The sequence below is a fragment of the Dunckerocampus dactyliophorus genome, chromosome 9 (genome assembly GCF_027744805.1).
Source record: "Dunckerocampus dactyliophorus isolate RoL2022-P2 chromosome 9, RoL_Ddac_1.1, whole genome shotgun sequence".
Taxonomy (NCBI): Eukaryota; Metazoa; Chordata; class Actinopteri; order Syngnathiformes; family Syngnathidae; genus Dunckerocampus; species Dunckerocampus dactyliophorus.
The window spans coordinates 16,584,148-16,611,047 of NC_072827.1; the positions used below are offsets into that span (position 1 = coordinate 16,584,148).

Sequence of the window (26,900 nt, forward strand, 5' to 3'; positions counted from 1 at the left end):
CGCTGTGTGTGACTGGCCAATCACAGAGCGTGACGAGTGAATACATAATGAGGATTTTCCGTCATCACAATTACGGATAATGACGAGCTGTACTCTTTTCATGCTCGTATTCGGCAAAAATGCATTATCCGTAACTCATCCCTACGAAATATTAGCAAAAAATTAGGGCTGCCAAAAATAGTGTGTTAACAGCGGTAACTAGTTTATTTAGTTAATTACGTTACAATTGTTACCGTGATTAACGCATGCGCATCATGTCAAGCCACATATCTGCTGTATCTGAGTGTGCTGCTCTTTAATACCTTTATTCTGACCTGAAAACATGAACAGCAGTGCAATTCCAACACCGTAGACAGTATGTATCTCCAGCTCATAAACACATCTCTAGTCCGCTCGTCCTGGGAACGACACTTCCTCATTGTCACAAGCCGACCGCGAGATGCATTCATGTACACTCCGAAAATCACCGTAACCTCTTTATTATGTGTGTATGTGTGGTCTAAATAAACAGAAAGACAAAGAAAAACAAAGTGGGTGTTCTTATTTCTCGTAACTCTTACTGTGGAAGTACAAAATTTCTACATTTAAAGGGATAGTTGGGATTTTTTTACATTAAGTTGTATGAAATCCCCATCAGCAGTGTAGTCTATCAACAGCGACTTACCCCCCACTTGGTCCCCTAAGTCCAGTTCTGGTCGGATTTCGGTGACGAAGAAGGTAGTTCCAGGTAGTCGCTGTGGTTACACAAGTGACACTATTGCCTGTCCATTCTTGTGTATGTGACGAAGACGCCCGCATTTTGTTCCGCGACGGAGCGCCGCAGCCATCTAGTTTACATGTGTGTTCATGTCTTCATGTCAAAAAATAACCTTATATAAAAAGATAACCGTAAATGATTTTTTTATGCCATTCTTCAGTTATATGCATTTAGAAGTGTTATACTAATGTAAAACTATAATTGTAAAACTATAAAAATGTGTTTTATAGTCAACCTGGTGATGACATCAGAGATGAGCGACATAGCTGACTTCCGGTCCCGGTCGCCATTTTGTTAGCAAGCCAGGGATGCTAACACAGACGATTTGCGATAAAAATACATTAAGAACACAGTTAGACTCATGCAGTGTATTAATAACACAACAAGACGCACAACATACTGTATTGTACACTAACAAGTAAATGTATGCAAACCGAGGCAGAATTTTGCCGGAAATTTTCTACATTAACCAAAAAACATGCTAATCGAGGCGGACACTAACCGAGGTTCCACTGTATTTGCGGCCTAAAGAGATAGACGATAGATGTATCAAAACGTCTAACTTTACAAAATGACTGTTGCTCAGAGAGATAAATAAAATAAAAACAGAGTATTAAATATTGTGGTAGTTGCCATTAAACTGCATTGCATGTGATTTAAAAGTTTGCCTTTTCTTATTTGGATGCTGAATAACACACACAAAAACCTAAAAACACACACAGTAAATCTGCTGGTAGTATAAAACATGTGAAAAGGGTTTGAAGGAAAACACAACAAACTGAAAAACATCCCTATGAATAAAGCCAGTTCTTTATTATTTCCTTATCTGAAATACATTCTGACCTGTTTTTGTTCAAATGACTGTCAGTAGAATATGAAATTAATGAAATATGAAATTAATCTGACTCAAGTCAGTAACTAAACGGCAAAATTCTCAGTTTTGTTCAACAAACTCTTTTTGTGTGGCCTTTCTTCCCTTATGCCACTCCTGTTCTGTTTCTGTCTCAGTTGTATTCAGTGACCGCAGTAAGAAGTCACAGTGAGAGCTATCAAAGCCCTGTAGTGCTTGATTAGAAGAGATTGACTGGTGTCTGGGCCAATGCCATTGGGAACTGAAGCATAATCTTCAAAAAGGAATCTTAACCCTTTTGGCCTTTTTCTCACTTACAGGCTGTGCTGTTGCACTGAAATATCTTTGGGTGTTTTGCTCTGAAAGACCAGCCTTTTTAATAATAATAATTAATGTCATTTAAGGAAAGGAGTTACGTGTATTGTAAGTGTTGCATCATTCCCTTTCTAAATGATAGTATTCATGATGTGTCGCCTACACGCTCGTCGTCACTGCGTTGTTTGTCATTCGACTTGTTCTTGCAGCTCTCAAACTAGTCTAGAGATGTTCGTTGCAAAAGAGAGATCAAGATCACGCAAAACCTTGAAGATTAAGCCATAAGGATTGACATCTGCTACAAAGATTACAGCATTAGTGAAAAGCAAGAGGTCAGGTTCACTTTCATTCATTTTTGAAAACAACTGTTACGTGGCCTTTGCAGTGTGTTGGTGGTTGGGGTCCGGTGTGTGATGATGTAAGCGCATCTGTATTTAACATCTGCCTTGGAGATGGGTTCAACAGGGGACAGCAGAGAAAAGGGAGCCCCGTCAGGTGGGTCTATGAGGATGTAATCCCACCGCTTCAATAACAAAAAACAAAATCCAAAGTTCCCAGCAGTTACACAATCCACTTTAGCAGGGCTTAGTGCACCCTGGGTCTCCAAAGGTAGAATGAAGTTTTTCAGGCACTAATCTTTGAATAAACCTTGATATTGAGGTTCTGGTGTGATGTGTTTACTAAAAATGGATGTACTAGCCCAAGTAACTATTGTTGATTGGCATCTTTTTACATTCAGTTTCAGTGTTGTTAGGTAATTTAAAAAAATAACATAACATTCAGAATACGTACACTGAAAATTGATTGATCAAGACTGTTTCAGTAGGTCAGGGTGTACAAAGTGCGACCTTGGGTGCCATTTGCGGCCCTCGGCTTGTTTTTTATTGGCCAGCAGCACAATGTAGAATTAAAATTCAAGAAAAAAACAGCAAAAATAGAGCAAAAAGGTAAAATATGAAGAGAAAAAGCTAAAATGTTGATACTAATACCTAATCACACATTTTCTTTAAATAAAAATATCAAAATGGCCCCCTGCATCTTTTGATTTGTCAGTATGCAGCCCTCGGTGGAAAAAGTTTGGACACTCCTACAGTAGGTCGTTAGTCCTTTGTTTTGTTTGTTGGAATTCAAAATTATTTTCCTCATTTTGCCCTTGGAATAACAAACATAAAAACACACTTTCCCTAAACTTGTACGTAATTGTGTTCAATTGAAAACATCCTGTGAGCTATTTAAAGATTGTTGGTATTGTGAGTTACTTGATGGAGAGAATGCTGTATCAACATTGTGGGCTCAGCTGTGATTATTTATGGCAGGTGGAAGTAATCAGCAGCTCCTGATGTGGATGGCAGCAGACGGCATCTCAAGCTCCATGCAAAAGTAAATGTTTCATCTTTGTTACCAGAATTCTGGATAAAATAACTGAGCGGTAAGATGCATAGAGTCGGCCCTCGTTTATCGCGGTTAATTGGTGTCAGACCTGACCGCAATCAGTGAATTTTCACAAAGTAGGATTCCTTATTTATAAATTGAATTTTTTTGTACTTAGAGCATAGAAAACTTGTTTATGACCTTTTAAATATGTTTTTTTTGCATTATTAGAGCCCTTTAGGCATGACCTAACACTCCTATAGGCACTTTTACACTTGTATTAACCAATATAGCTGTCATAGTAATAGAAAATAAGACATTTGAGACTCATACGTTAGCATTGCAGGATACCCGGTGGCTATTGTCTCATCAGTGTAACATTCCTGACACCTAGTGGCCAGCGTAGTAGAATACTACTGCAGTAGCGCAGTGAACATTCACACAGGAGCTGCTGTCAGCCACAACTCACGGCACTCACTAGCACTCTCCACACTTTTAACCAATGCTAACACTCAGCAACTCTACAGTAGCTCCACTTCCCAGGCCCCGCCTTTTAAAGGTGCACACAACGTCGCTATTGTACATATAACATCTTCTAAATGCCTTATATTTGCATTTTCGTTCATTTAACCATTTTTATGATTGAAAATGCTTAATTTGGGCCAACAATACATACAATTTGCTTATATATGCATATGTTCTCACAAATAATAGGCCTTATTCAACCACAAAACAGTGATCATTTCTTAATTAATTTTTGAAACAACACGATAGAGTGAGGGAGTGATGTCCAAACCGCGATGTAGCGAGGGACGACTATATTTATTGTAAAAGTCCTCATTACATTTGTGGTGTGTAGTTCCATGCAAAGCCTTAACAAAGTAAATTACTCCCTGGGCTCCCTGAACTCCATTACGGAAATATGTTTTTCTACACCTTATTGTTGCTCTTATTTTATGATAAAATGCAAGTTAAATCAAAAGACATGAATTGTTTTCTGTATCGGAAACCAAAGAGTGAATTTTCTGTATCGTTGCGCCCCTAATACAAACCTATACCTCATGATCAGCCGGGGACGTGTGCATTGTTAACATTTCATACACAGTAGCTTTCCCCGAGCTGTGTATAACTTGAACACTTGCTGCCTCACTGGCACTTCTCAGCTGCCAATGGCAGGCTCCTGTGGTTTTACTTGGCGTCTTGTGAGTGTGAATATATGCAATTTGAAGTCCTTCTGGAAAAGGCTGCCTGCTTAATAAACATAAATACAAGTTTAAAACGTTTCATTCATTAGAGGGTTTTAATGGTAAAAAACAGCATTAAATGCAAAGCATGTGTGTAGCAATAGCAGTAGTGTATTGTTATGCTGTACATTTGATGCTTTGGTGTATAAATTATTACCGACTCAGGCTGAATGAGATGGGTTTCTGTTGAAAAAAAAGGCCTATTTTTGGAGAAAAAAAGCACAAATGGGTGGATTTTCACACAAATAAAATGCAATTTTTGATAAGCGATGCATGGCTGCGAATGCTGAACCGCAAATAGGCGGGGATCAACTGTACAGTATGTACAGTGCATAGTGATGGGTGATGTGTTAGTACTAACGTGTCTCCTCTTTGTCACCCTTGCACTCAGTCTCCAAAAAGTCTTGTGTCGGCATCTATCAGGCTCATTGTCATTCTCACATGATTGCACTGGGGGCTAACACTCTAATGAGCGTCCGTGCAATGACAAGCCGCACACCAAGCATTTCCCGCATGGAAATGTAATTGAAGATGCTGACACACTGTGTAGTACACGCAAACGCCGGGCCATCCGTGGGAATGTTTATTTGACCTGACAAAGATGCCTTCTTACAGAAGTGTTCGAACTGAAACAGCAAGCGCAGAGGGTGCATAAAGTAACACTCGGCCACTCAGCGCTGATTGGAGTTCTTTTATAACCCAAGTTAAATAAAGACTGGATGGGTTTAATAAGGGTTATTCACTCTCATGGACATTATGCAGAATAAAATGTTATTGTGGAATTCCTCTGAAACTCACTCAGATACACTTTAACAGACATCATGGACACGTCAACGGATATACAGTACATGCATATGATGAAAAATAGTACCTAATTTTATCAAATGCAATATTTAATCAGGGGCCGCACGGTGGCCGAGTGATTAGCATGTTGGCCACACAGTCAGGAGATCGGGAAGATCTCCGCTTGGGCATCTCTGTGTGGCGTTTGCATGTTCTCCCCGTGCGTGCGTGGGTTCTCTCCGGGTACTCGGGTTTCCTCCCACATTCCAAAATTAGGCTCTAAATTGTCCATAGGTATGAATGTGAGTGTGAATGGTTGTTTGTCTATATGTGCGCTGCGACTGGCTGGCGACCAGTCCAGGGTGTACTCTCGCATACCCCTGCGACCCTAATGAGGATAAGCGGCATAGAAAATGGATGGATGGTAATATTTAATCATTTGCCAGTGGAACCTTAAAAGTCGGGTCGTACAATTTGTAATTCAACCAAATATTTTGAGAAAAATATGGCTTCCATTTACACAAACGCTTCTTTCCAGACAAGATGTCAGGCATATTACACACATCCTCGGTGTACCTCACAAGATACCCACATAGGAATGTGAAAGACATCGACACACTATGACACACTGTATTTTATTAAGGTTACGTCAGACAGGAAGTAGATCTTTGGGACATGATCATATTAAAAGCAGCCCACAGGCTGATAAAATGTGAGCACCCCTGTGCTATATAGATACATACGTGTATAGCCTATTATTTACATATTGACCACAATTAGTTTGAAACAAAATATCAAATAACAATATCAAATATAAAAACTACGCTTTATTTTGATAAACGTGCACCGGAATCACTTGTCTTCCCTGTTAGAAAAGGCAAAGGGAAAGATATTTAAAGTTAATCAATGCATTTCTTGTTCAAGCCTGTGAAAATGACCCTGATGTTGACATTATTACGGACAGTAAATTTAGATATTAAATCCCCCTCCCATGCAGCCCACCACCACAGCTTCCTCGGGGAAACCCTCTATTATTGTCTTATTGTGAATATTTCGTTGCTTTGCTCTGCGTCCACGGCTGTTTTGATGAGTGTGGTTGCCAGAAAGCGTTCCCGGCGTAACGTCACAGCCAAGATGGCAGCAGTTCAGAAAACACGCTAGGAGGCGTTTGATAATCACAACTTCATTTCACTCGTATTTTATAGTTGTTGACTGGCAGCATGACAGCAGTATGACAAAAACATTTTATTAAGGGAGTACTTCTATTTTGTTATTGCTTTTTTTTCAACATTTTTTGGTGCCACGAGCACTTTAACTCAGCGTTGGTTATGTATTGATATATTTGAACCTGTATAATTTTGAGCCTGTGAGAAAATAAATAAATTCAAACTTGCGCACCTACTGTAATTCTTGTTTTTTTTTATTTTTTGTTTTTAAATTGTATCATAATTTCACCCAAGCAAATAATAATGAAAAATAGCTATCTGTGCTCAAGATGCGGCCCAACAAAACCTAAAATCCCCAAACAGAACTAAACGATACCGCAACGGTGGATATCAGCTTAGTTCGGTTCTTTTCTTTGTGCTCAGTGCGCGTTCACATAAAAGGGGACGTTTTATGCCATATTATTCTACTTCCGCGCAAAATGAAGCAATCCCAACCGGTGTATTTTACACAGGATGAGCAAGTAATTATCATGGAGTGTTATGAGGAGTTCAAAAAGATTATCATTGCCAAAAAGCAACTGTCGCCGCCAATAGAGCGAGGGAGGACAACTGTCTTTTCATTTTTGAATGATGTCTATATTGTTTTACTGGTGTCTGTGTGTGTGTGTGTGTGTGCGTGTGTGTTTTATTAAAAGCGAAGCTGAGGGTGCGCAGGCTATTTTTTTTTTTTTTACTGTGTCGGGATGAACACGCAAATCTACTGTCTCTGTGCAAAGACAATGAAGACTTTTTTAAATTGTTCTTGCTCCCAAGTCCACCGGGTTCTCAATAAATGGTGACACCATCTCCGAATTAGTCAAACAGTGAACCAGTGGCGCTTTCATAGCTGATTTTAAGATTAAAGTCTATGAGTTTCACCAAAGTCACCATGGTGGTGATACAGCCGCTTTAAGAGAGAGGTACCTTTGCTGAACAGGCAAGGCTGGCTTTACACTCAACACAACTTGCTAACCCACTAAACTCGCACCGCGGTATACCCCCTCTATGTCCAGACGCTATTAATAGACACGTCCCTGTATTTTCCTTTCTCACCGATGTATTCACACATTAATTCAGCGAACAAAGAGCGTTTTGTTGTAAGCACGGATCTAAAGGGGCCCCTAATCTCTTTTGTTTACAGCAAATAAACAGAGGCCTTTCACTAAAACCGAGTAGACCATATCATAGGGAAACTACAGCAATTGGCGCTTGCTGTGACAAAAAAAATTTCACTTAGCACGGTTGCTGATTATTGCTCTCAGGCAACGTGCCCACATTTCAGTCAGGGTAAGAGTCGTGTGATTCAACAAGAGTAAATTGTGAGTGTCAGGTGGTATATTTATTTTTAAAAAATCCTCACAATTTGTGAGGTGACACATGAAAAGGCATTTTAATTGTTTCTGTCACAAGCTTAAATAATGTAGTTGAGTCTTGCATTTAACGCATAAATTAAGCCGTTCGTTAGATTAGCTGCTCCTGGGGCGATTGTTCTATTTTATTTGATCCCTGCCTCATTAGCCTGACTCGTGTCATTTTTCTCTCTTTTAATAGCAGCTCAGCGAAATAGGACTGCAAGTTTTGTTTTAATAAGGCTTGCTTTTTGAACGGTTTTTAAAACATCGGAATGTGGCCCTAGGCTATGATATGTCATCTGCACACGATGAACTCGACAAATCCAAAATTGTTTGTGTGATAAGGAAAATTACTATGAATTACATGTCAACGTCGGGACTCTTACGCATACTTTAAAGTCATCATCCTACTTTTACCAAGTGATGTTACATTCTCTTTTAAACCAACCCAACCCAAAGCTCACCCCTACTCCACTTACAGTATCTGCTGTTGTCTGAGTCAAATGATTTATCTCTAATTGCTGGTTATAAGCGCTTCTCTTCCTCTAAAAGCCTCCATATTAGAAACCAAATCTTACAATTAACCCATCCTCACATGAAAGTAATGGCAGTACACTGGCTCGTCACAGCAACATGTTGACAGTTGTGTCATTTCAGGACACACACGTACGCCACACACGTGGCCTTTCCCAGGACTGGGGCTGTATTTTGTTTTAGTATGATTTTTACAATATTTCTATGTTTACCGTTAACTCCATGTTAGTTTATAAAATTAAATGTTATAAAACAGTTGATTAAAAAAAATGTAAGAAAAAAAAATTATATAGATACATATATAGATACGCTTTTCAGGCAAGGTGCATTCCGGGACTATCAGCACATACCCAGAGCGAAAAACTGAGACTTAGGGTGAATGACATTTTCTGCTAGAAATTTCTGCTAGAAAACTAACAAATTTTTGAAATTGAAAATGTGAACACTTGCAAACAAAAACAAAGCATCATGGAGTCTTGAAATATTAATGAAATGTAACAGTTTGTATCATGAATGGTCTGAAATAGAAATACCATCATTTTCCCAGAACAACAGACTGCTTTGTCACTCAACAAAACCTAAGTACGAGTAAAGAAAGACCTATTTCTCCGTAACTAATTTGCATTAGCGTTTTGCTGTTCTGCTGAAAGATGCCAGATCTGGGCTACTTCTGGAGTGGATTAGGGCTGCTGATGAAGCTTGTTGACATCAGATGGCATGGGAACTATGAATCTACTCGCTGGGCTCAGAAAAGAAGCTCAGACCCAGGCAGACCCACAGCGGGCACGTACAGAGAGGGAAAAACAAATAAACTAAACCCAAAGCAAGTATCCCCTCATGTTACCTTGCAGATGGAGGAATAGTTCCAAGAATAATGTTTTTTTTTGTGAAAATTTCTCATCAATCCCAAAAAAGTGATCAATTTATTAATTATCATCAGTCATGCTAGGTAAAGATTAGTCATAATAGTTGTACAGTTTAAAATTCAACCAGTACGCCTCTAAAGTTGCACTAAAACATGATGACCCCTTCAGTTATTAGGTGGCAAAAAAGGTAAACTTGAGTAAAATGGACTTCAATGTGATTTTAAATATGTGTTTGTTATTTAAGAGGTAATGCACAACCTATTCATTGCTTGTCTTGTCTCATTCATAACATTTTTTAAAAATATTTTTCATGTAATACTGGTAAACAGGACACGTGGTAAAGGCATAAAACACAATAGTCCACTATGATGGACTATTTTAACAATCATAATGACAGCACAATCCACTCCCGCTTGCTTGTAATGCCACAGTAAACTTATGCTTCAGCTGGAGTGACTCAGTATTAGTACAGATAATCCCAGGGTCTTATTTTTGTGACATGTTGGTCAACACAGAACTACACTGGCTGTATCTCAGTTATTATATCACTCTATATCGCTCTCGGCAGCCGTTGAGTTGTCAGCGCAGAGCAGATGGTTGCTGCGTGTTATGCTACTAAGAGTGTTTTAGCTTATTGGTAAGCACAAGACAAATCTTTACTTACATCACATAATTGCAGACTGTTGTACAGTTTAGAAGTAGTCCTTTCAGTACGTGTATAGTACTATGCAGACTTGTCTTCATCATGCTCATCATAGGCAACTGATTTATTGTAGGGATGCTCCGATCGATCCGCCACCACAATTAATTTCGCACGATTTCCATAAAAAACACGTGATCGGCATATCGTCAAACCTATTGGTGTTCCACTTTTCTTGCATCTTTGTTTACACACTTTGCCTAGCTGTCATTGGCGGCAGCCATCCATCCGTCCGTCCGTCCGTCCATCCATCCATCCATCCATCCATCCATCCATCCATGCTAGCTGTCATTGGCGGCAGCTATCTATCTATCTTGAGTTATCCAACTCGTTCTCCATCTTGCTTTCGGACTCCAAATGTGACTTTTTACGACAGCAACGTTCTGTTTTTGAAACAAACAAGCAATGCAGTTCATTTGAAGCTCGTTTATGTCCCACGTGGAAGTGGATATCACGTTCGTAGGATACGTAGGCCTACTAACTTTTTCAAGTGTCACTGGACAATTTTGCTCTCTTGTTGTCGTTATGCTAATTAAGTCTGATCCTCAAAACACTATCTGTGTGTCGCTGTTTAATTAACATAAACACATGGTGTTGTCCAGCCTTATGATAGTGACAGTATCACAAAGGTCTCCAAGCTTTTGATTTAAGACAAGATTTTGAGTAGCTCACAAAGGGGCAAAGAATATCAGAAATTCAACAATGAATTCAGACTTTATGCCTCTATATAATGACAAATGACCACAAAATAGCATAAAGACGAGGGCCACACACTGTTCGAGTGGAGATCTGCTCAGTAAATAAAGTAGCATACAATTTGAATGTTGCCAGTCATAAATAAAACACAAGTAGCTGACAGCTCTAATAGTGATGAACGTTGGAGACCCCTGCAACCTGGACACTGAATTTATTCTGTTTTAAGTTAAGCAGGAGTTAAGTTAAGCAAATTTCTGTTTAATAAGGATATTTATTTGTATTATTTTTTATGTTAAATTTGTTATCTTGAAGTAAAAAATAAACGATTGAACAATTTATTTCCCATGTAGTCATCTTACGCCAAAACACGCAAATAAAATTCAGGTTTGTTTGAAATAGTAGAAAAATTGTTTCACACAAATAAAGGCAAAAATAAAAATATCTTCCCAAAAGTTTATTTTAAATAATTATCTATTGGCCACGGCCATCATAAATAAATTTAAAAATGTACAGTTAATCCATGTGATCGGTATCGTTATCGGCCCATCTCACTCATGGATGATCGTTATTGGAATTGGCAGCATAAAACCCTGATGGGAGCATCCCTGATTTATTGAAATCTGACTTGTGGACCTGCTTATAAACATGTCAGAGTGAGATCCCACATAGCATGGCACAGCCCAAATCTGTTTGCAGGTATCATCGGCCGTCTGTCTCGTATCCATGGTTCCGATTTGGGCTCATTTAGTCAAAGTCTATAGGGTGAGTTTGTCAGAATACGAGCCCTGGCCTGCAGCCGGTTCTAACTCAAATAGCTGTCTTCCTGTGCGTTTTAGAACACAGGCTAAGCTGACTTTTGTGTTCATCCCATCATGACAGTAAATCCGTCAAACTGGTGGCAAGTTACAGGGGCAAATGTAGCAAAAGTGAATATGGCCCAGTTCCGAGTGAGTTTTGGAGCTGAGGGTTCCGGACCACCAAAATATTAAATTTTTCCTGATTCCTCTGCAAATTTTGGTGACTTTTTGTGCATGTTTACTACCCCAAACGGGCGATTTTAGGCGCGGAGAGTGCTTGGGCTCTAATGGTGGATTAGATTTTATATAGCGCTTTTCAAAATACCCAAAGTGTTTCACAGTGAAGTGAACCCATTATTCATTCACTCCTCTGTGGGTTATTTTGCAGCCGTACTTCGTACAAAAAGCAGAGACTTGTGGCATAACTCTGTTAGTTAGCAAAGAAATAGAGCCAATCGCTGATGACGTCACAGACGGGCGACGGAGCTGACTTCCGAATCCTGTTTCCATGTATTAGCAAGCTAGTAGGCTGCAAGGATGTTTTGTGCTAAAAATATATTAAGAACACAGTTGGACTTACGCAGTGTAGTAATAACACAAGACACACACCATATTAGACTATTTATACTATATTATTCCAACCGGAAAATGTACACAAACAAGGCAAAATAGCATTCATCAGTGAAGTGCAGATGCACAAAAGATCCAAATGCTGAAAATGAGATTATCATGTTGGCACATGCTCGCATTTTAAACAAGCAAAGAAACCCCATCCACCCCTCCAAACGTCACCCAGCACCTACTGTAGGTCGAGGAGCTTTGCCAAAAGTAACCTAATGCAAAACATTTGCAGGTTTGGGGGAGAGTGGGCAAACTTTGAGAGGGCACAGGATTGACGTCAGAGGGAGCCACATGTAAGAAATTCCTGCCTAATTACTGTGGATGCTCTGGCTTATTGTATGAAAGCTGTTGAAGTTCATGTTCGTCTAAAATGAGGTTCCTAATTTCATACTTTGTTTCATCTGCGAAATGTATTCATTCTTTGAAAACTTAAAAAAAACTGACTTAGTGGTGTTGTAAAATATGTTAAAGGGGCTTTAGGCATCATTCAATTTTAACAGTTTGTGACTGACTGTGACAAGAATTTTTTGTTATCCGTATTATCCTGTTCAGCACAAGTGGTTACCTATTTAAGAAAATCATTTCTATCTTACATTTACATTTAAAAAGGGGTCACTGTTCACTCGATACACTGTAACTGTTTTTAATGACCTTATCATGGTGACCATGCGACATTCTTCCTTTCACAAAGCCATGGTTATTTGCTTGTTTAGGTAACCTAACGTTGCGTCATGAAGGTTAAGCCAAAGTCAAATTTACCAAGGCTATGCAGTAAGTAACAAGAGGTTATATCAGAAGACAGCGGCGTCCCTCTGAAAAGCTTTGGGAGAGACAGGATGTGGAACCTGTGTTCATGCGGTAAAGGTGCGTTTTGTCCATACTCTCAGAAAAGTACTGGGACTAACCAAGTAAGAGTTCTCATTTATAAAAGCGCTGCGGCAGATTCTTCCAGATTCTTATTAAAAATGTGCATATCACCCAACATACCTTGCGGGCACTTAAATAGTAATTAAATAAGTTATGTTTTTGTTATTAGCATTTAGTCGTAGTAACCTAGAATGGTAGTTGCTTATTTTATTCATATTTTATTTTTACCATGAGTAAGGTTGATGTTCTGTCTATTTGCATTGGGTGGTCAAGCTAGTTATTGGCTATCTCTTGCTTGAGGGTCAGTGTGAAGCTCCTCATCAATGAAAATGCATATCAATGGGCTTGTAGCAAGCAAAGAAAAGACAAACAAACAAATAAACAGACGCAGAAATGGCACTAACAGTGTATGTTGACGTAAGATGTACGCATTTTCCCTGTATGAATGAAATGAGCAAAGCCAAGTACCTATGCATGCAGCAACTTTAGGCAAAACAGTGTTGGCTCAGTTTTCAGTGGTACGTGGTGTTTGATCTTGACCTGCGGTGCACATTTTACCACTTGCAGGTATGCATTGGTAATTGAACCACAGACCTCAGACTTGACCATTCAGCAAACATTAAGTTATGTGCCAGACTTAGGAATCAGACTTAAACTATTTCAGAAAGCCTATGGCAATTAAACCGGCGAGGTATGTTGACATTTACAACTAGGGTGACTCTCCGCAAAGTCCAACTATGAGGTCTAGCTGTCAAGACATCGCACGAAAGGCTGACTTAATGATGCAGACATTGTGCGTCATCATGCTAAAAAGCAACAATTTTGCACTGTACAATAGTGTGTAAAAGTCCTGGGCCACTATTAGATTAGTTGTTTTAAAAAATGCTATAATAATTATACATAATTCCAATGTTACCTTTATAGAATACATGCCTCTGCCAAGGTTGAACTGTTACCAAAAGTTTTTAAAAATGGAAATACTGGAGTTCTGTTCCTACTCTGTGATTTAAGTCGGATCTTGCATGTGAAGGACATAAAATACAGTAATATAACAAAAAATACAAGAATTAAATTAATCAGGAATAAAGTTATACAATATAATAAAAAATAAAATGTAATAAAAAATAAAAGGCAAAGGACTAGCAACCTTTTGAAAAACAAATCTAATTTTGTTATTATTTTCACTTTCGTAGGAATAGCTGCTCGAAGATACTCTAGCGGCCAGGCAGTTGTGTGTATTGGAAGAGAGTTTTGTGATTTCCGACTGGCGTTGAACATGACATGTCGCCTGACTGTATACTGGCTCCGTGCAGAGAGGACAGTTGAGTTTGCTGATGTTGTTTTCCCGTGGTTCGGCCCACAGTAGCCTGTTTGTGATAAAGAGATTGTTGATTGACCACGTCCTCATCATCCTTACAATGTCCGGGTAGACATATGATATGATCATATTGACAATATGATCTTTATGCTAACGATAGTTGGTGTTTACAAGCCAAAGTTCCGTATTTAATTAATGGGAGTGCCCACGAAACGAGGAAACTCAGAACGGCGTAAACCACTCTAGGGTCACACTGTTGCCATTGATCCATTTTCTACAACTTATCCCATTCAGAGTTGCAGGGAGGATGGAGCATACCCCCAATGACTGTTGGGGAAAGGCAGACTACACCCTGAACTGGCAGCCAGTCAATCACAGAGTGAGACAACAAGATAGACAACCACATTTTTGGGGCCGATGCCGATACTGGTTTGGGGGCTGAAAAAAAGCCGATATCCAATATATCACATAATAACCCATAAATGGCCAATATATGAAATAAGAGCATTGATATACAAAGTTTATATACAGTGCATTAACAGAAATTCCTATAATACCCAAAATATGATTCAACACAAAGAAGCAGAAGACTACCAAATGAAAATAAGGATGTCAACATAAGGACATGCCTCTTTGTCATTTACTTTTAGGTGTTGCCACAAATGTGTAGTGTCATTTGCTTTGCTGGTGCTGGAGCCCTGGCTAACCTGCACACTGCACATGTTGCATCCAACGTAACGCCTCCACACCTTACTCTTCCCCTCTGCCTGTCAAATGAAAACATACTGTATACATTTAGTGCATTTTGGTAATGAGCCTAGAATCTGATACTATAGTTGAGCAGTTTCTTTTCCCATTCGTCTCCCCCTACAGCGGACTGAGTAAGAGAGAGCACTGCTGTTTGTGTGTGAGGGGGGAGGGCCAGGTACTCAGGCAGGGTGCAGACAGCAGAGAGAGACACAGGCAGGGAGAGGCACTCTCCACGCAGCAAAAAAAAAGGCCATATATTGGTTACATATTCACTGATATCGATTAATCGGCCCGCCGATATATCGGCCGGGCTCTAGCCTGTATGTTTAGACTTGTACATATTTGTAAATACAAAGTTAATGATATACGTCGCCACACAGGAATCTGCCATGTGATGTCCACATGTGCGTTGCTCTTCCAAACCGAGAGGCCCTTCTCTTTTCCCAGTGACCCCTTCACTTCACAGAGGTCTTGGGCCATATTTGTTGACTTCCCTTTAGACACTCAAACATTCATACTCACATTTCCAGCTTAGAGGTATCTTCGAGGTCTTGTGTTACCACATAGACTTAACTCATGTTCCCTGCTGGCTCCCAGACCGCATGACCACATAATTAATAAGTGGAATACATTATTTAGTCAAAATATATAAGCCATGATAAAGCGTTACTTATAACTTATAAAAATAATAGGTTTAGATTTTTGGTATTCCTTTTTAGACGTTTTCTGCTTTAGCTATTGAGCTTGGAAATGTTTGTCAAATTCTGAAGTTTGACTAAATTTTGACTATTGACAGGAGAGACATCGTCTCTCCAACTTGTCCTGGGTCTTCCCCGAGGCCTCCCACAGGTCGAACGTGCCCTGAACACCTCCCCAGGGAGGCGTCCGGGAGGCATTCTGATCAGATGCCTGAGCAACCTCATCTGGCTCCTCTCAATGTGGAGGAGCAACAGTTCTAGTCCGAGTTTCTCCCGGATGACAGTGCTTCTCACGTTATCTCCAAGGGAGAGCCCAGCAGCTGTATGGAGAAAACTCATTCAGCCGCTTGTAACCACGATCTTGTCTTTTCTGTCACTACCCAAAGCTCATGACCATAGGTGAGGGTAGGAATGTAGATTGACTGGTAAATTGAGAGCTTTGCCTTTCAGCTCAGCTCCCTCTTCACCACAGCGGACCAATGCAGAGTCCGCATCACTGTAGACTTCTCACCAATTCACCTAATCGAGCTCAGGTTCCATTTTTCCCTCACTCGTGAACAAGACCCTGAGGTACTTAAACTCATCAGGGTCTCATCCCCAACCTGGAGATGACACTCTTCCACCCTTTACCGGGCGAGAACCATGGACTCAGACTTGGGGGTGCTGATTCTTATCCCAGCTGCTTAACACTCGGCTGCGAACCGATCCAGTGAGAGTTACAGATCACGGCCCGATGAAGGCAGCATGACCACAAAATCTGAAAAAAGCAGAGACCCAATCCTGCAGCCACCAAACTGGATCCCCTCAAAACCCTGGCGAAGTCCAACCCTCACTGGAAACGAATGCGGCAATGCGGACCAAGCTTTGTCAGCGGTCATACAGGGAGCCGAACCACCTGGTGGTCCGGTACCCCATACTCCCGGAGTACTTCCCACAGGATTCCTCGAGGAACACGGTTGAATGCCTTCCCACAAAACACATGTGGACTGGGCAAACTCCCATGCACCCTCAAAGACCCTGTTGAGAGTGTAGAATTGGTCCACAGGTCCATGACCCGGATGAAAAACACACTGGTCCTCCTGAATCAGAGATTTAACTATCCAGCGGATCCGGCCACTCCTGGGAAGGTTGACCACTGTTCCATGTTTTCACCATTTGTGGATAATGGCTCTGACTGTGGTTCGCTGGAGTCCCAAAGCTTTAGAAATGGTTTTATAACCTTTTTCAGACTGATAGATCGCAATTAATCTCTGTTTAGGTTTAAGTTTATGTTTTAACAAGCGGGGAAATCTGTTTTTCACACAGGACCATGTAGGTTTGGATTTTTTTGCTTCTTTAATAATACAAAGTTTCATTTAAAAACTGCATTTTGTGTTCAGTTGTGTTGTCATTGACTAATATTTAAATTTGTTTGATGTTCTGAAACATTTAAGTGTGACAAAAATGCAAAAAAATAAGAAATCGGCAAGGGGGCAAACACATTTCCACACCACTGTATCCTGTATATGAACATCATTTCCTGTAGTACCCAAAATATGATTCAACACAAAGAAGCAGAAGACTACTAAATTAAAATTAGCAACTTTAATTAGTAACACTGTCAACATAAGGACATGCCTCTTTGTGATTTACTTTTAGGTGTTGCCACAAATGTGTAGTGTTCTTTGCTTTGCTGAGGTGTTTTTAAACTAATACATAATGTGTTTATAGAAGGCTTATTCACAAAAACATCTTAGCAATATCAATTAGTCATATTTACTAGCTAAATGGAACGTTTTATCTGGAGACACAGAGTATTTGCAAACAGCTAAAAAAAATGCTTAAGCAACCATTAAAAGTGAAAAAAATGACAAACAAATAAGCAACAAGGCAAAATACATTTCCTCCTGCATATGTGGCCCGGGCTGCTGCCTCACTGCACCACAGTGATGCACTTGTCTGCTCCTGTGGAACAAAATCACGATACAAGACACACCGGTGCAATTGTGGAAAATGTGTCACCTGGAAGAGTAGAACAGAAATAGAAATACAAAGCCAGCAATGTAAACAATGTTATTAAATACGTACGGGATCATGCCAACGGCTTGACGATGATCTCCCGTGTTTTGGCAGCAGTGAGTGATTTGTGGTTGAAAGTGGTGATGATAGGTCAGTGTGGCTGGCACCTTCTCACACTGGCTCGATTTACTTGTAGCAGAAGGGCAATTTTGGAGGAGACTTAGCAGACAGGATGGCACAGTTGGCACAGTATAGAGTAGCAGATAATGGAGTCTCAGAATACACCAGACTGGGTTGTCTTGAACTAGACAGGTTGCATCGGCTGGCACACTGTCACAGTGAATGGTTGTCATGTGGCCTCAAACAGGGTGACTCTGCACCTTCAGAGAAATGATCTGTGCCTGTTTGTTTAACAAAACAGTATTTCTTTGGATTTATTAATTCTTTTATAACTCTTTCCTTTCTTGTGGAGCGCTTGTAATGACTTATTCTGGGCGTGTATTGACAGGAGCAGTCATGTCTGCTTCCTGCTTCTCAGCCAAGTTGTCCTCTTGCCAGCCATCACTAACTTGGCATTTACTCTCTTCCTTTTCCATGTGGCGATCACGTATGTCTGTCCACAAGCAAGTCTGTTGATATAGCTCAGCTTATATAAATGTTATTTTTATCCACAGATAAAGTGGGAAAAAAATAGCGCATCCCATGAAATCATTTATTTCGCATTGAAATTTCAACTTCATTTTAATAACACAGTAAGCTCTCCCCACTTCGCCCTTCGAATTTCACTGCTTCACTCTATCGTTTTTTTTAAAAAATATACAAATTCATAAATCCTGCTGTTTCATGGTTCAACATGGCCTATAAGTAAAAAATGTCATTAAAATTTGCATATTTTACATATTTTTGCCTAAGTTAAGCACTTTGAAGCATAATAAATGCTAAATGAACTACGATACAAATATAAGGCATTCAGAAGGCGCAGCCAAAGATGTTGTTACACAGTATTTAGGATTCTACACTGGTCACTAGGTGTCAGTAATGTTACAGCGATAGCCACTGCAGGAAGTACTGTACAAAACCCAGAAGTAAAAAAGCAAGAAGGAACTCCCCTAATGCTAACAAGTGTGAGTGTATGTCTTATTTGTGCCTTATGTATCTTATTAGGTCTACTATATTGTGTAATACGAGTGTAACAGTGACAATAGGGTTGTTTATTCATGTCTAGAGGGCTCTAATCATGTTAAAACTGTATTTAGAAGGTTGTAAACACGTTTTTGTATGCTCTAACTATGAAAATATTCTACTTTATAAAAAAGGAATCATACTTTGCGGAAATTCACTTATCACGGTCGGGTCTGGAAGCAATTAACCACAATAAACGAGGGACCACTGTATTAGAGATTAAGCCATTACAAGTAAACAAATCCAGCTAGAGGAATATTAATTTTTTTATTTTAAAAATAAAGAGACTCAACTAGCCAGGGAACTCCTCAGCATCTGCCGGGAGGAGCTGGACGACGTGTCCGGGGAGAGGGAAGTCTGGGCTTCTCTGCTTAGGCTGCTGCCTAAGCCTGACATTGATAAGCAGTAGATGATATGGGGATGGATTTTTTAAATAAACTAAATTATTAATAATAAAAAAAATAAGACACCCTTTTATTAGTGCTTGAAAATTTGATTCAGGTGCGCCACATAAAGAGCACCTGAATGATTAGAACGTTGTTCCAGGGCTATTGTAGGAGGTGTCTGTCTAATGTAAACCTCAGAGATTTGATTGGAGTTTCTCTTGATTGTGTATTATAATATTTTAGCATGCACATAGTTTTAAGCGCACAGACTGGTAACGCTTTCAAGTTTGTGCTCTATTTATTTATAATTTGTTGTGGTTGCCATGGAGATTTCCTCCCACTCCTGTATGACATGGTGGAGAGCTCTTGACCTGTCTTCCTTCCCAGGCGTCAACGGCATTTGAGTGGACAACCTATAAACCTGTCTGGTGTCTGTGAGATACAGTATGTTTTCCCTACCAATACATGAGCACATGTATGCATAGTCCGTTATGTTTACCTCCCGAACGACCTCCCCCGACATGTTTGCTATCAAACAGCACAGTGAAACAGGAAAACAATTGGTAAAAACAACCAAATGTCCAATACGATATCACTTTTCTGCAGAACTTTGTCATATAAAGCTTTCTTCTCCCTCCCTCTTCGTCATAGACTGGCGCTAAATAAACACCGACTCTGCTTTATATTAAAGCCTCATCTTCTCAGAGCTGTTGTGACGCAATTGGATTGCCGTAATGACCCATATATCACTGGAAATTTGCAATTTGGTGACAATGCAGAATACCTACTGTGTCTATTATACTATGTCAATACTATGAATGCGTTTGTGTATGTGAGTGTGTGTGGTTCTACTACCTCCTTTCTATCAAGTATTTCTGTCATGTCTATCATGTGCTGCTAGCCTGCTACCCCACTAAAGTGCGTACTCACATGCAGTGATGGCACATACGGGGTCCAATTTCTTATAGCAAATTATTATTAAGGCATTACTTCTGGTTTTGTGTTGTATGTTGGTATGAAATCCTAGCTTTGACTCAGAAACAAAGGAATCAGGCTTTGCTTTGAATGTGAAATTCAGACTTGCACATTTGGTGTGTTGATCTGTAAGATTTGAATTTTTAATCCAGTCCCTCCTTCTGTCATGTATTAATCATTGCGCAGTCTGCTTAGGCTGAAAATAGCACCTAGCAACCCAGAAAAACAAGATTTGTAGTATATGTGTGTATTTTACGGTCTGCTGCGTGTTCATGTGTGACACAGCACATGGTTACTCCTCATATTTTCCCTCTCTCCACACCCAGTTTGACTTGACTTGAGTGGGATGCTGGCAAAAGAGGCGATTGTGTTTGCAAAACACATGTTCACCTTTCAAAGTGTTTTCCTCAAATTTCAGACAGAAAATTGTTATGTTTTGTACGTAATCTGTAAAGTATTCTGCACCAATCTCTAGATAACGTTAATGAAAGTTCAAGCTCAATTTGTGGCATTACAGATGATACATTCTAACACATAGTGTGTCATTGTGTGCTAATGTTTACAAAAATAGAACTATACATGTGTTTAATAAGCCGGGGTTTCCAAAGTGCCATCTGAGGGCCATTTGAGGCCCACAGCTGTTTTTTTTTTTTTTTTATTGGCCTGCACATTCTAAAAATATAATTTAAATATAACCCAACTACAACAACAACAAAACAAAAAAAACAGCAGTACTTTATTGTAGTATAAAGTCCAGATATTAAGACAAAAATAAAACAACAAATAAAATTGTAATTTTTGGAAAATTAGATTGTGGAAAAAGTTATGTTACAAAAATAAAGTCAAAATATTATGGGAAGAATTATAAGAAGAACATTTACAAGAAGAACGTTGAAACAACAGGAGAAATGGAAAAAAAAAACAGCTGTAATTTTATGAGAATAAAGTCAAAATATTCAGAGAAAAAAGTCGTATTTTAACAAGAACAAAATTTGCAATTTACAATAATAATATTGCAATAATATGAGGAAAAACAATGTCGTTTTAGTAGCATAGAGTTGAAATATTAAAGAAAATTTAGGTTATTTTTAAAAGGCATAATCTGAGAAACAAACAAAACAAAATAAACGAGGGAAAGGCTTCTTGAGATGTCATCTGTACTTCTGTGAAGAAGGTGTCGGACATTTCGCTCCTCATCCGAAGAGCTTCGTCAGCGAACTAACAAGTGCTGGTAGCCTAGGCCTTAAATACAGTAAGAGTGGGCGGAATTGGTGTGCCAGCACTTAGGCTACTAGCACTTGTTAGTTCGCTGACGAAGCTCTTCGGATGAGGAGCGAAACGTCCGACACCTTCTTCACAGAAGTACAGATGACGTCTCAAGAAGCCTTTCCCTCGTTGGACAACTCCTGTACAACTGAGAGCCTACACAGACGCAAAACAAAATAAAGTCAAAATATTATGGGACAAAAGTTGTAGAAGATTATTTAAGAAGAATGTTGATATTTTTGGAAAATAAAAAAAAAAACAACCATCCAGCCATCCATTTTTAACTGGCCCATGTCAAAGTCTAAAAATTAGGGATGTCAACACACGTTAATGGAAGTTTCCTTTTAAGGGTATTATTTTTTTTTTTAAGCACGACTAACGTGTGTGCATCCTGTTTGACCCTCAGCCGACGCCGTAGCTTCAGGAACCACGGCAGCAGCAGCTGTTGTAGAGCTAGAAGCGGGAACAAACATTGATTAGAAATGTGCAAAGAAAAGGGTATTTTATTTTGAATGGTAAGTTTAGCTTCAAAACCCTGGCAGGTGGCTCTCTTGACAAGACCAAAGTTATTTGTGTCGCTGTGACTGAGTTGCCACGAAGTACGTCCCCTCTGGGGGAAGAGAGACGTTACTGGCGCACTGCAGGTATTTTTTAAATTTTATTTATACAATGGTACCTTGGCATACAAGTGTCCCAACTAATGAGTGTTTTTTTAGATGCGAGCCGTCTCTCGACAGATTTCTTTGCTTTGAACTGCTAGCTAAAATTTGGGCTAGGAGCTGCAAGTTACCGGCATAGCCGATGGCAGCAATTTGGGGGCTAGTGTCAATGACAATTGATCTAAATAGCATGAGCTAGCTCGGTAGTCACAGCAACAACATACAATTAAAAGCACAATGAATACAAAAATGAATACAGAACCACCATCCACCAGTATGAGCCTGGACCTTATGTTTCAGAGAGGTTGTGTACCACAAATATCCACATTAGCACTCAATAAGGTCATCGGCTCTTACTTTTTTACCTAAATGAGGGGTGAAACGTCTTTAAAAAAAAAATCAAGCGAGTTCAGTTCACGATTCAGGAAAGCCATTTCTTCTGTAGACCATCACCAAGCCTGGGCCAACAGTTCAAATTAGCCGTGAAACACCTCCCAGCCCACCTCAGTGTCGTACCTGGTAGTCTTCATTGTGAGCGGAATTCCCCCATGCAACACAATGTGAGTTGCAGCATGGCACGCTCTTCTGTTGCAGATATCTGCAGCTGTGTCCCTGTCCTGTTCACGCCACACCGCCATTTCCTGAGCCACAGAGGGCACAATAAGTCCCCACCCTTCCCGCTCAAGCTTGACAAGGGACCCAGAAGCACATGGCATGCACTTCGTGGCAGCATCACAAGCGAGTAGCACAGATAAGAACAGGGCAAGGTGTTTTCATGGACATCGGGTCGTTGCAATTTTCCATAACTCACACTGAAAATGGGTGGACCCTGTTTTACCAGCTGAGAATCTGATTTGAAGAACTTATTTATTGCATCTTGTTCTTATATACTCAAAAATGTAGTGGTTCAGATTCATGCAATTGGTTTATTCATGCGAATGAATAATTCTGGATTAACACATTAATTTTGAAAATCGTGCCTTGAACAAACAATTATTTGCATTGACTACTGCAATCAATGGAAAAGACGGCCCAGGCCAGCTGGACCAGTCGGGCAACTGTTCATTGAGGAAGTCAGCATTATATTGATTCTGACATATGGAGCACATAGTGCTTGACATCACAGCTATATACACAGTCGATCTGTGCCAGAAAAGTAGCTCCTCTGTGTTATAACAATGTCGCGATAGCTTGGTTAATATGCAGATCATGGCATGTAAATGAAGCATTGTTATTGGTTTTTGGAGTTTTTTTCTAGGGCTTTACAGGCAGAATAGGCGAATCCTAATTACGTCCGTTCTTAGTGGAAAACACGGCGGCTATCTAGAATGTACAGAAAAGATGCGTGCTCTTGTCTCACATATGGATTGTGGTTGATGGGAAAAATTCCCAAAAAAGTGCAGTTTTCCTTTAAATAATACAATTTTAGATATTTACTAGCTTCGATAAGTTGAGTACTCACTACATGCTTAATGTAGTCTCGTTCCAATGCGGGTAATATTTTATAATGGTGGTTCCCAGTAGGTCCGAGTGTGACTGTCAGTAAGGATTTTTGAGAAGACTAGCATGGCTTAAGAGTCCACTCAAGTCAACATGTGCTTCTTGAAAATGTTGTAATGTCTTTAATCCTGTGTAATTGAAGGAATCACAGCGTACACACGAGTGAAACAAGGCAATGCTCTTCACGGGAGGAATGTGGGATGATGCTGCCTGATAAGCATGCCATCAACCCACGTGTGGTATGTTTGTCCCATATGGTGGCATGAAATAGTGAGAGAGTATTGATGTAACAAATTCTCATGGTTACTGTTCAAAACATGTTTCATTGCCTTCATTACATGCAACCACATTAAGAAAGCTATGCATCGAGAACATACTGTATGCACAGTATGGATGAAAGTCTGCTGTGGTTTTGCTTTGGCAGTTGAGCCCGACCATGGATTGACCTGCTTCTCTCTAATGACCAGCAAATATGTTTCACTTTGAAGATTTACAAATCTTAAATACTCCAGCATGTAATGTTGTATTGTATTCAAATCAAACCTGATGAATTACGTGCTTACTGACTGATCAGAAACTGCTGGATCAAAAGTGCAAATAAGCACATATGAATTAGTAGGAGCGTAACAGTACGCCAGAATCTCGTTTTGGTACGTACCTCAGTTATAAAGTCACGGTTGGGTTAATTTTCAGCACAATAAGGGAATAAAACACAAAGCTTGAAATTGCTTTGCTGTTATGTAAACAGTTTGAATGATTTTTAACATAAAACCGGTGGCAGGTAATTCTGCAATGAGGAAATCTCAACAATGCATACGTGCAACAGCAACAATTTGAACACTCTGAATTTTGTATTTTATTTTTCGCAAATTAAAGTTTCTTATGGGCTGAGGTGCACCTTGTAGGCCCATCTCTACTGAACAATGCCGGCACACTGCTTTCGTCTTATCCACTTGTCTTTGTCCGTTTATGTATTGCACCGGAAATGCCGAGTGTTCCCAAACAATAAACTTTAATGACGGAAGAGGGTTTTAATGAACATTTATAATATAATATTTCAGCTAGCCCTTCATCAATCTGTTTACACTGACTGTTGAAACTTAAGTCAGAATCTGAATCAGAAATTTGACCACCATGAATCCTGTATTCTCTTCCAGGCAAAAATGCTGTGACATCAGTCAGTTTGACCTCTTGGCATTGGTGGAAACTTACATATCACTGGTACTACTACTACTACTACTACGACTACTACAGTACTACTACTGGTTCAATCTCTGAAACATCATTCAATAGATGCCTCATTCCGATTTTCAATTGCATGTGGCACATGCAGTTCATCGGTAAGATCATGAAAAGCAAGCAAACGAACCATCCCCTGGCCCTCCAGGTCTTTCAGTTGTTTACTTCGAAGAAAATAAACAATGAATTGGAAGAGCTGCACGTTGGATGCTTCCACCCCAGGCAAATCTTCTTACATGTCACCTTTGCATGAAACTGCGATCTGGTACAACAGAATGATGCTGGCAGTGCTGGTCAGCAGACGAAGCAGTTGCTGAATTTCACATCTCAGGTCTCTGACGGTGGCCAACTCTGATTATAAATACATGTTCATTCCACCTTTAATTAGTGGCTCTTTGACAGTGTTGGGTAGGTGTACACTCAAGTTTGATGAAATTCCAATTATTCTTGGACAAACTAGGATTTTGGGATTCATTTTACAGTATGTGCAAATAGCTACAGTGGAACATGTAAAGTCAACCACTATCTCTTCCGGGATGCTGGTCACTGGATTTCTCCAGATTTCTAAGTGATTATTCCTATAGAAAACAATGGTGCTCTATTCATAACCTTTCAGACAACTTTCTTTAGGTATGTTTGGAGTTTTAACCTTGACACGTTCCGACTGTCATCTGCAGTATTCCTCAGAAGCAATAGGTACGTCCTCGTCAAACCTTTTCTGTGTGCCTCTGTCATATCAGAATTCTATTTTTACATCATTGTAGCTGCCAGCCAGTGTGAGTGTGTGAAGGTGTGTTTAATTTAATTGATCAGTTGATCAAATTTTGTGTTATTATTATTGGAACACTTGGTAAAGGAGACAGATTCGTATGCATATTAATGAGGATGACTACATTCATACGCAGGAGGACGTATTGCTTAGGGAAACAGAAGTCGTCACCTTTCAGAATGTGTCTTAAATGTGAATGTGGGTTGGAGCATCTGTTTGTTTAGGTGAAAGCACACATGACATTAGGACACAATGTGAACATGGGAGAGCAGACAAATGTGTATGTTTGTGTGTGCCCACCTTCCTGTGAGAATCTGAATCTTGAGCTTAAAATACACTTTTTCACCACATGCCAAAAAAGCTTTCTCCCACTCTGCACAAATTAGCAGCAGCCCACACTACACTGACACATAACTATCAGAGCACAGACGCTGCAGGGAGTGAGGAGGAAGACTGGGAAGGTGAGAGAAGAAATTAGACGAGCGGGCAGATTGTGTTTGGAAGCCAGGTTGGTAAACTAGAGGCAGACAGTGTCCACATTTAAAAAAACAAAAAACAAGTGACATAAAACTGAATATTCTCCCTGGTCCGTCAATAATGATAGAAAAAATAGATGGATATTTGTGAATTTTTATTATTATTTACAAATGTATTCACTTTCCATATTTGTCTTGTTTTTTTCTGTATATATCAGCAAAAAAAGTCAGTGAATGTTTTGGGGCTGGAGTCATTTCACTTTAGTAGTGGCCAGCTTTCTTTTCCAACCGTACATACCATATTTTCAGGACTATATGCCATATTTTTTTTTAGAATTTGGCCGGTCCTGCGTCAGGTATGACTTTTTTGGCGACACCTAATGGCAGCAGTAATGCATTGAGTTGAGCTTGTGATGCAGTTAGTTACACACAAACTGTGCTCTTTGACAAGAATTTAACTCTGCAAGTTGGACTGATTACCAGAGCCAAACCAAACGGAACAAACGAGGATATCTGTCGGCAAAAACACTCAAAAGAAACAACGCTAACTTAACTAACAGCTGGCAAGCATCCCAGACCACAGAGTGGAGCAGAGCAGAAAGGTTCTTCTGCATGTGTATGTCAGTGCCGCTCACAGCTGCAGAGTATGTCAATATTTGGAATTATTTTAAGTGACGCAACCTGCAAATGGAACAAGCGAAGGAATTCCTTTGCAAACTTATGGGT

At 39.8% G+C, this 26,900-nt stretch overlaps 1 protein-coding gene across 3 annotated transcripts in view; it reads left to right on the plus strand.

Annotated features, from left to right (window-relative positions):
• Positions 1 to 26,900, plus strand: part of hdac4 (histone deacetylase 4) — a 142,950-nt gene that overhangs the window by 19,776 nt on the left and 96,274 nt on the right. Inside the window, exon 3 of one of the 3 annotated variants that reach the window (XM_054786207.1) lies at positions 3,239 to 3,302. The exons of the other annotated variants lie outside the window; for them this stretch is intronic. The gene's annotated coding sequence lies outside the window, so the exon portion shown is untranslated. The remainder of the gene's footprint in view (positions 1 to 3,238; positions 3,303 to 26,900) is intronic. 3 annotated transcript variants of the gene reach the window in all.